We start from the raw sequence: 9,089 nt of genomic DNA on the forward strand, positions 1-9,089 counted from the left end.
GGAGGGAGCCAAAAATTCAAACTGGAATGACACAATCAGTGGCCTAATGACTCATTAACTTGAGACTTGCTATGATACCATGTTTAAATATTGAGAATGTATGCTAAGGAGGATCATTGATGAGCAAACAGACAATCATAATGAGACATAAACATTGATAAAGAAGAACACCTGATATTATCCAAGCATAATGCAAGTACAACTGATGAGAATGGCTGATGGAATGAGTGTGGAGATGAGTGCTTTTATAGGCTTACAGTAGGTGGTATTGGTAGATGGAAAAAGGTGGAAAGGGACCATGGTAATCACCAATTGTGGTTTTAATAAACCTGTAATGTGTCCACCTGTTTGCTTGCAGGACACGTCTTAGCAGCCCATCGGAAAGAGGGTCTAGAAAGCTCCGCTTGAATGTTATGGGGTTTGGGATCTAGGTCTTTCCGAGTCTGCCACTTAGCAAAAGTATTTTGGCCTTTCCCACTTAGGACCGAACTCTCCCTAATGGTCAAGTTCCTAGAGAATAACTAGCGTCGAACCCCAGGCAAACTACTTTACGCAGAACCGTCAGGGTCGAAACGGATTCATGCTGCACTTGGTTCAAGGAGAATGGGAAACGAGAGGGATGCAAAGCTCGACCTCTCTGCCCATAAGGCATAGTCCCATTCCGTTCCCCTAAAACAACATAAATCGGGATTCTAGTAACCTAAACTCTAGTTCAGTGTTGCCTGCTGTTCATTTCCTTCGAGAAAAGTTCCCTGCTGTCCATTTTGCTTGAGAAAAGTTCCCGGCCAACCGGGACCACCCATCCGTAGGACAGACCCATGGCCATATCCACCGCACTTTCGTCAGGGTTGCTTTAGTTATCTAATTACCTACCACATTTAGTTGGGCACGCATAAAATAGCTTCCTTAATTAGCCAGTTAGACGCCGGTTCCTTCACGTAATCTTAGCACTTGACATAGAAAAACAGTGTCAAACAAGTTCCTTTTCAACAGGTTATCTTATTATCTTTGGAATACATCCATATAATCTAGCCCGTAGGCTAGTCCATAATCCGCTCGAAGGTAATCCATAATCCGCCCGAAGGCAATCCAGCAATCCACAGAGATTACTAATCCAAGATTCCACCCGTAGACTAGTATGTGGGCCTCGAGATCCAATCCCGAGTCACGTTGGCCTCTTGTGCAGGGCCCGGAAGGCAAGGGATTTACGGCTAGAGCCCCCCTGGCACCCAAGCGTCCTCTTGCTCCAAGTAGTGCCCAACGAAACGACCTCTCGCGGTGGGTTCGGTCCACGTTCCTGGCATGGCTACTAATAACCCCCTTGGTTAGGGTCAGGCAGATAGTCGGGGGTAACTGATGCTGCCTCTCCCTTCAAGCCTTCAACGTAAAGCATTAGTTATCTTTCCATCTTTAGTTCCTTGAGCAAACAATGCAAACAACGCTCCTAAACTGTTACAAACACAATCAATCAAGTGATCGTTTAATCGGCCAATTGCTAAGGAGTGAATCCTCCTCTCCAAATGCATCCAGCATTCGATATGGGATCAATTACGACTTGGCAAGATCCCCAAGGGTTTGTTTGTTTACCCCCTTTTGTCCTTGGTTTAGGGTCATACTCTGTCAACCCAAATTAACCATTACCTTAGGTTTCTTAAGTTAAGTCAGTAAATCCTGGTGACCATGTCGTTCTAGCTTGATTGATCTTTTGCTTACTAAGCAAATGAGAGCGGAATTTAGGTGACGGGAAGTGCTTAAAAATAGCTAAAAATTATGAAGATCAAGGGAAAAATATTCACCGTCAAAGGCGGCGGCTTGATCTAGGACGATTTTAAGCGCCAAAGTGCTTTAAAGGCGCCCGAGCGACACTTGTTGATTTTTCATAATTTTTCAGACAGTCGTGCGGGTTGACACAAGCTACTGGCCAATGCGGGATGCTAAGCCGGACGCCCAGGATTTTTCAGAGCTCGATTCCGAGTCCGGACGGGGAAATGGCCAAGAAACCGGTCAAGATACGAAGAGGTGGACAAAATTTGGCCCAAATGAGTAAGTGACTCTTGGGAGCCCAACATTTTATGCCAATTGACAAGAGATGCATGGGGAAAAAAACGTGGGATGAGGGAGAAGAAGGCGCCATCAGACTGCGCCGAAAAATGCGCTAGAGAGAGGAGGAGGCAATCTTCAGCCTGCACACAACCCCCCCATCTGACAATGGCCCTTGCCTACACTCCGTATGCTGATCATATCGCCGCCCTTCGCCCGTCGAATGATGGCCTGGTTTGAAATTTCTGATTCTAGTCTTTCTCTCTCCTCCCTCTCTCTCTTCTAAGAGGCAGTTCATGTGGGGAGAAGAAGGAAGAAGAAAGAATGATGGAGGCTTGTCCGGCATGGACCGGATTGCTACACGGGCTGAGAGTGGTGATTTGTGATGTTGCTGGACATGAAGTGTTGCTGTTTTCCAGATTTGCAGCATGGAAAAAGAAACCCGAAACACGCGTTTAAGCGGTAAACTAAAAAATTACAAAGAAAATTTAGTGTTTTATGCTTTTGATTGATGGAATGCCGTTCATATGGACTAAGATTTGATTATGTTGCTGATTCTTCTGAGTTCTTACTGTTTATAACCAGAAATTATGAAAAACATGCATTTCATGGCTCGAAATAATGTCAAGAAACCCGAAAACGCATGAAAAATGGGGAAAAACAAGGGTTTTGGGCATATAAATGGGGAAAACCGTCGATACACATCAACTAATCTTTCAATTTTGTTGCAAATGAACTAAGGGCCACAGCCCACAAACTGGTTTTCATTTTCAGCAATTTAAAAAATACAAGAAAATGAAGAAAATGGCGGGAAAATGATAAAAAAACCATGAAAAATAGGGGAAAAATACATTTGGGGCTACGAAAAATATAGGAAAATAGGATTTATGTTTGTTGATGTATAGAAAGGCTGGGGCATGAAGTTATGCTTCAGTTCAGCCTTGTTTATATGTTTTAGTGCGTGTTTCCTTCCTTTCTCCACATAAAATGACAAGGAAACCCTAAAAGAAATGAATGCAATGATGCACTATCAACGGGGAAGGGTAGAGTTGTGGGAAAAAATGGTTAAATGCCACTGAGCATGAGGAATAATTTGTTGATTTTATATGCATCGCATCTAGGACGGAATAATAATGATAAAAATTAAAACCTAGTAGCACGAAGATCACTTCGGTGCTAGGTGTTGCAGCGAAGCACAAAGCGGTTAGAAAGAAAAGCATGAAAGAGATGTTTTGCACTTGCACGCTGCTGGTTTTTAAAATGTTTGAGCACTAGGCATCCACCTCTTTGCATGATCATTTAGAGGAAATTAAAAGTATCAGAGTTAGCTCCTGGACATGCATAGCAATTGTTTTCAGTAGGCCTTTGACCCACCGTTGAGAGCGTGAGGTTCCTATGCTGTAGGCTAGTCGGAGGATCATAAAGGGGAAGTCAAGTAAGGACAATGGTACATTCCTGGATACGTTTATTTGGTACCTTGAGTGACGTTTGTGCGAAATGTCTAAATGTTGAGCGGCGCATCGAGGGGCCAATCCCCAAGGTGTAGGAGAGTCGCAGAGGGTTGACGGCATTCAGCCGTAGGAGGAACCCCATGTGTATGTGATTCGAGCCTTTTGGCTATGTGAAAGGGACTCCCTCTGAGGGGCAATATTGGGTTAGGATCAGTTGGACTACAGCGTATTACAAACGCAATGTTTAGGAAGGCAGAGATTTTGATAGACGCTCCTGGCCGTGAGGCCGAGGGGTTGTCTTGTGCATAGTGACGAGGTCCGGCTAGTGCATGAGCCAGTGCCGGCCCGTTTTTAGGTCCATCAGTGGTGCGTCTGCCGGGAGCTGCTTAAAAGTGGCGGTTCTCGAATCCAGGTTGTTTAAGGACCAACTTGCAGTTTATGCCAAAGGATACTGAGATTGATCCGTTATTTATTAATAAGCATCGTCTAGCAGAAATCCAAAAGCAAGAAAGAGACGAAAGAGCTAGGCGACGTGCTGAAATTTTTAGGAGATATTCCCCTAAGCGTAGCGGTGCTGAACCCTTACGAGGGAGTGGATCTAGTGGTCTTAGTACCACGAGCAATAAGTTAGGAGAAGGTGGAAGCTCTAGTGCTCCCCTTCCTTCTATAAGCGGTTCCACGTCAAGTACGGGAGGTGTAACCCCACCGGTCTTTATTCCTAGTGCAAATCCAATCCTCGTCATGGCGCAGCCTATTGCAATTCCAGCAGGAACGACGGATTTGCCGGCTCTAGGTTACCCGCTACCCATTTTTAATGGGCTAGTTGAGGAAGATGCGGAACTCCACATTAGGGAGTTTCAAAAGCTGATGTTTAACTGTCGCATTCAAGAAGAAGGGCATTTAATGATGTTCTTCAACATGACTCTCAAAGGAAGAGCTGCTATATGGTATCATGGTTTAGAAGCCGGAACCATATTGAACATTGATGCATTTTATGGAGCTTTTCGAAGGGAGTTTGCCCCTGAAAGGGGTGGGCAATATTGGTTGCGTGTACTCAACGTGACCCGCCAAGATCCACACGAGGATATTCGTGCTTATGCAAAGAAGATAAAAGAGGTCTTCCGTAAGTTGGACACCTCTATTCCTATCCCCGCAGCTGCCCAATTGCAATATTTCCTACATGGTTTGGACTTTAATATCCAATTGCAGTTGAGTAGTGTTCCCTTGGGGGATATAGATACTGCCATTACACGAGCACAAGAGGTGGAATCCCGACTACAAGCAGCCTATGCTTCTAGAGGCAATTCGAACATGGGTTTAGTATTGGGAAACAATATGGCGATAGCCAATGGCAGTAGTGGCCAAGGGATAGCGATGGCTAATCCTAATGGGAGAGGGAACATGATACAGAATGTCCCTTTACTACCAGCTCCCCCTAGCATGTCGATGCCGACGGGCAGTCAAATGGCTCCAAATGGTGGAGGCCAGGCGGTCAATCCTAATACCATGCCTGTGACTCAACAACCTGTGCCTAATCGAATTTTTAGGCCGATGGAACGACATGGAAATGACCAAGGCTATGAGTCGAGTTCTTCCAATGTTCTTGGCGAGGTTAAGGACATGATGAAGCATTATACCGACATGATTACGGAGCAATATCGACAAATAGCCGTTGATGTCAACTTCCTTAAAAAACAACAAAATTTAATAGGAAGTAGATACCCGGAGGAGGGTGCACCGTCGAGGTTTAGTTGCAAATGGTGTGGTGGGCAGCACTATCCAAGAAATTGCCCAAATGTTAAGTGCGACATTTGTGGAAAATCTAGCCATTTAGCAGCTACTTGCTGGAGTAAGATTAGTTCCCTCCAGCGAGGTAGTCGGCAACCCGGGCCTGTTAATCATCGTGCCCAAGGAAATGATCCCCAGCGAGAGGACGGGCCTAAACAAATACTTCAACGACCAAAGACTACAGTGGAGGAGCTACCAAGTGGTAGTGGGGTTAGTTTGATTGAGGCTGTACGCGTTAATGATGCTGAAACCTCTAATCTACGAGCTGTCCTTACAAGAGGTAAAAAGGGTAGAGAAGCCGACATGGATAAGCCTGTCGACGGAAACCCTAAACAAGGCGACAAAGGAACGCAAGTTTTGGATCCTGCCCTAGAAGGGGGACCTTTGAAGCCCGTAGAGAGTAAAGCCGATAAGGAAGCACCAAAGAAGAAGGTGAAAGTTAAGAAAGAGGCAATAAAGCCAGTTCAGCGACCTAAAGAGCGGATGATTTGGCGTGAAAAGCGAGCTCTATCGAACTATCATGAATTCGATTTGGCGGGCTCTCTTTGCGAAGTCAAACCGGATGTGAACCTTTTGCAGCTTATTAAGCTTTCCCCAGGAGTACGCAAGGAATTTAGAAAGATCCTACGTACCGGGTATATCGTAGAACCTTTGGGTATTGCGCGAGTTGGTGATGACTGGTTCGAGCATGCTGAGAAGCATTGCCCAAGGGTTGCAGCCTATGTCGATGGGATATTAGTAGATTATGCTATTGTCGACACGGGATCATCTGTTAACATTATGAGTTCTGAACTGATGGAAAGGTTGGGTCTTGCAATTCAGAAAGATACTTCCACAATTCTCAGAATGGCAGATGACAGTTTGAGACAGCCGGAAGGCTGCATTACTAAGGTCCATGTCACTGTTGCAAATGTAGAATGCCTGTTGGACTTTAGGGTGATTCGTTTTGCAGGGCGGCCAAGTTACCAAGTATTACTTGGACGACCTTGGATCTTGCAAGCGGATTGCCAAGTGGATATACCTGCCGGTCGATTAATATTCGGCAGAGGTGCCCAGCGTGTGGTGGTTGATGCTTATCCTGAGTCCCCGCAGAGTGAGAGAGCTCCTCTATCTTCTACAGAATTGGAGACATTAGAAGATTTATTTGCTAGTGAGACATCATCGAGTGATGAGTCCAAAGAGGGATCCACCACGGAGGACATCTATCAGATCACTTTGAACGAGCCGATAGAGGGCCAAGAGCGTATAAGAGATGCAGATGTTATCGAGCTAGACCTTGGTACGCTTGGTGATTCGCGGCCAATCAAATTAGGCTCTATGCTCAGCACAGCAGAAAGGGAGGACTATGTGGCCTTGATCCAGGAATTCCGTGATATTTTTGCCTGGAGTTATGATGAGTTGAGCGGCATTCCTCCTAGTCTTGCTGTTCATACAATTCCGTTGAAAGAGGGCAGTCGTCCTGTCCGACAGAAAGTAAGGCGTATGCCTTTCGAATTGAGGGACGGGCTGTTTGAAGAGTTACAGAAGCTTCGAAAAGTGGGTTTGATTTTTCCTGTGCAACACACGGAATGGTGTTCGCCAGTTGTGATTAGAAAGAAGAAGAATAATCAGATCCGTTTATGTGTAGACTTTAGGGAGCTGAATAAGCAGACAGTTAAGGACTACTACCCATTGCCATTTATTGACCAAATTTTGGATCAATTAGCGGGTAGGGAGATATATTCATTTATGGATTGCTTTGCAGGATATAACCAAATGGCAATTGCAGAAGAGGACAAGTTGAAAACAACTTTTATCACTGTATTTGGCACTTTTGCTTACCACGTGATGGCTTTTGGTTTATGCAATGCGCCTGGTTCGTGGCAACGAACAGCCGATAAGACATTCGGTGACATATCCCCTGAAGAGTTGAGGGTGTTTATTGATGACTTAGGGGCCGCCACCGTGAGGGAAAGGCAGTTGATCATTTTGAGAAAATGCTTTGAGCGCTGTAGACAATTTTGGATCGCCCTAAACCCACGGAAGTGTGCTTTTGGAGTACCTTATGGGCTATTGCTGGGCCATGTAGTCAGTTCGGTAGGAATTGCGACAGACCCTGAGAAGGTCAAAGTTATAGTTGCCATGGGTCCACCACGCACTCCGAAAGAAGTTCATAGCTTTCTGTCTTCGGTTGGTTACTACCGTAGATTCATTAACGCCTTAGTAGAAAGAACATTGCCACTTACAAATTTATTGTCCTTTAGCTGTTCGTTTGTATGGGGTGACCCTTGCAAGGTAGCATTCGAGGACGTGAAACAAGAGCTAGCAAGAGCGCCCGTTTTAAAAGCACCTAAAAGAGGTGAGGTGTTCTATATATTTTCAGCAGCCACCATGTATAGTATCAGCTGCTGTTTAGCCCAATTTTGGGAAGAGAAGTGGTACCACCCGATTGCTTTTGCTAGTCAGAAGCTGGGGGTATCCGAAATCAATTACACCTACATGGAGAAGCTGTGTCTAGCGATGGTCTTTGGGACCAAGAAGTTCAGGCATTACATTCTCTATGAGAAAGTCGTGCTTTACACGAAGGCGGAGGGACTTCGACTGTTGATGAATAAGTTACAACCGCCTGATCGTTTAGCGAAGTGGTTGATCACTTTGCAGGAATTTGATTATGAAATCAAGAGTAAGCCACCAAGGTTGCAAGGCATCGTGGAATTTCTAGTGGACTTTGGGGAGCTGAAAGAATCTGTGGTTGAAGGTAGTGACATGGAGATGATATTTAAAATAGATACGGCATCTATTCCCTCCTGGTATGCTGCAATAACGCATTATTTATCAACAGGAGAGGCGGGATCCGAATTACTAAGGCTGAGAAAAGGAAAATTAAGCAGCAAGCGTTAAAGTTTGCCTTGATCGCAGGTACATTATATCGGCAAGGGGTTGATGATATCTATCGCCGATGTGTGACGCCTGACGAGGTGCCATTCATTTTGGAAGAGTGCCATGATTCTGCTTGCGGTGGCCATTTTGCTGGACGGCTTACAGCACAAAAGGCTTTAAGAGCAGGTTATTGGTGGCCTGCCATCTTCCAGGATGCATTTGCGTATGTTAAGAGATGCGATATTTGCCAACGACATGATAGTCGAGAGAATAGGAAACGACCACTCACCCCTATTATGGCGATACTTCCATTTGAGAAGTGGGGAATAGACTTTGTGGGTCCTATTACTCCGTCATCGACTACGCAAAAGCAGTACATCATTGTAGCAACTGACTACTTCACAAAGTGGTCAAAAGCACGTGCAACAAGGAAAGATGATGCTAAAGAAACTGCTAGTTTCCTTTTAGAGCAGATAATATGCCGGTTTGGTCCGCCGAAAGAATTAGTGTCGGACCGCGGAACTCATTTCCTGAATAAGGTGATCAAAGGTTTGACAGAGTTGTGGAACATCAAGCATAACAAGACAACCCCATATAATCCGCAAGCCAATGGGCAAGTCGAAAGTACCAACAAGTAGCTTGTGGGCATCCTGTCCAAAATTGTGTCGGAAAAGAAACGGGATTGGGATAAAAAGTTATACGTGGCAGTGTGGGCCTATAATACGACTTTCAAATGAGCCACTGGCCATACCCCGTTTAAGTTAGTATATGGGGAGGAGTGTGTCTTGCCTTTAGAAATTGAGCTGCCGACTATTCGGTTTGCCATCAATCATTCTTTGAGCGATGAAGACGCTCTTCTTGAGCGCTTGACGACACTGGCACATTTAGATGAGCTTAAGTTGCAGAGCTTATTGCACCAAGAAGTGGCGAAGCGCCGAATGAAGAAGCTAC

This window comes from Lygodium microphyllum, chromosome 13, assembly GCF_053477565.2.
Source record: "Lygodium microphyllum isolate KBCC chromosome 13, Lygodium_microphyllum_v1.1.10, whole genome shotgun sequence".
Taxonomy (NCBI): Eukaryota; Viridiplantae; Streptophyta; class Polypodiopsida; order Schizaeales; family Lygodiaceae; genus Lygodium; species Lygodium microphyllum.